This window comes from Pongo abelii, chromosome 2 (assembly GCF_028885655.2).
Source record: "Pongo abelii isolate AG06213 chromosome 2, NHGRI_mPonAbe1-v2.0_pri, whole genome shotgun sequence".
In the NCBI taxonomy this organism is placed as follows: domain Eukaryota; kingdom Metazoa; phylum Chordata; class Mammalia; order Primates; family Hominidae; genus Pongo; species Pongo abelii.
Window position 1 is genome coordinate 173,278,465 of NC_085928.1, and position 2,170 is coordinate 173,280,634.

A 2,170-nucleotide genomic window follows, 5' to 3' on the forward strand; every position below is an offset into this window, starting at 1 on the left:
TATATACGTATAGTCTTGGGTTTGGTAAATATTCTCCTAATTGATGACATACACATTAAAGTGAAATATTTATAAGAAAAAAATCAAATTTTTATTTGAACATTATATTTTAACATTAAAGCCAAATAAAAGTATTAAAAGCAAAAGATATAATATATAATGTCCTCTAAGTAACTTTCAAATATTAAAAAAAGATACTTTGAAACTTTTAAAAAAGGTTTTATGCTAAACTTTTTAAAGATGTATTATTTTATCATTTATGTTTTCAAAATTTTTTTCAAAATATTTCTCGAAGTTTTATATTTATACTTTGTAAGTTTATGAAGACACAGTCAAGATTCCAGAGCAAATGATTATTAACAGATCACTAATATTAAAATGATAAGCTATATTTTACAGAGATTGGATGCAAATAATCTTCTTAGTTGATATTGACCACAATTCCTTCAGTTTTTGTTCCAATTATGAATCAGTTTTTCAAACAATCCCCAAGAGAAAGAAAGAAACGAGAGAGCGAGAGAGAGAGAGAGGAAGGAAGGGAGGAAAGAAAGAAGGAGGGAAGGAAGGAAGGAAGGAAGGAAGACACCAATTTCTCCAAGACAGTAAACTATTAATTTCTGGTGCTTAAATTGCCACAAAATTTGCAACAGAAAGCTACTAATACAATATATCTCTGGTCAATATGTATCACAGGCAAATGTTTTCACTCCTACCTCCCAACCAAAAAAAAAAGAAAAGAAAGAAAGAAAAAAAAAAAAACACTGATGCCAGAGCCTGTTTTACCATGTGTGATGAGGTAACTAGAAATTTGTTTCGCTTTCATTTTCAAAGTGTTATTTTCTATTTTTCTCTATGTGACCCAGTTGGATCTGGTCGCTTTCTGGTTGACTTTCAAAATGCAGTGATTTACCTCACTATAACATTTGTCTTAGCCAATTACATTCTTTTTGGTAGGAAGTGATGGACTTGAGTGTCAATAATTGCTTTGAGGAGGTCACAGATGAGAGAGAAATGAGGGGGAATAAAAGCATAAATTGTGAAGAAACTATGTAGACCTCAGCCATAAATTTGCAGAAGAATTGTCCACAAGGTAATGATAAGCATATATAAATTATTTTGTTGAAATAAAAACCATTCTGAAAAGCTTCTTATATATATAATTTCCTCATAAATATTTGCTTAATTAAATTGACCAAAAGGTGAACACAGTGTCTGGAAGACATTTAAAAAATATTAATGCAATACATTGAAATAAATAGAAATTTTAGGAAACTTGGGACTAGTTATGCTATTTGTAATAATGAACTTGCTTTAAAATTTATAAAAAGTTTTTTTCTCATTAAATCTGGAAATTAAGGAGGCACACAATGATGTAAGGAATAATGAACATTATCAAAATATGGATTCAACTCTTCTTTTCACAGCAAAACATTCAATTTAAAGATAAATCTCACAGAGACTTATAGTGAAAAAAAATGTGCTTTGCAACAGAAAAAACTAAAAAAAAGAAGGCTAGTCCAAATATGGGCTAGTCTGACATTGATGATATTGTGTAGCATTTTATATTAGGATTCAATGTGGCTAGTCACGCCAACCTTAATACATGCAAAGCTGTTATAAATCAGGAAGCCATCTAAACTCTAGGAAAGAAAAAAGTACACCTCAGCTATAGATAAAATGTTCTTAGGATTCTGTTTGCATGTTTACCTCTCTAAATTCGAAAATGCTGGATAGTCTTTATTGGACCCATATGTGAGCTGAACCACTCATCTGTGCATATAGCTTACAGCTTATATTTCTATATTCCAGAAATGGTTCCTGGTAGACATTTCTTTGAGGGTCTATAACATTTGACCCTCAAAGAACATTTGGTTGTGTCTACCTTTTATTTTTTATCCATGGGGGATTTTCTGGTGAAAACTGGAAAATCTACTAGACAAATTGTAAAAGAGCTATAACACTTGGGCTGTGTCTCTTTGATCAGTTTGCTTCTAGGGCACTTATTTCAAGACTTTGAAATAGAGGGATCTAGTGTATAGAAATGCTTGTGACTTTTGCACATTGATTTTGTATCCTGAGACTTCGCTGAAGTTCCTTAACAGCTTACGAGATTTTGGGCTGAGACGATGGGGTTTTCTAAATATACAATCATGTCGTCGGCAAACAAAGA

At 31.4% G+C, this 2,170-nt stretch overlaps 1 non-coding gene across 1 annotated transcript; it reads right to left on the minus strand.

The window, feature by feature from the left end:
- Positions 1-1,901: 1,901 nt before the first annotated feature.
- LOC112132870 (U7 small nuclear RNA) lies at positions 1,902-1,963 on the minus strand. Its single transcript, XR_002914575.1, has one exon. It is a non-coding gene; the product is annotated as a U7 small nuclear RNA (small nuclear RNA).
- Positions 1,964-2,170: the final 207 nt, after the last annotated feature.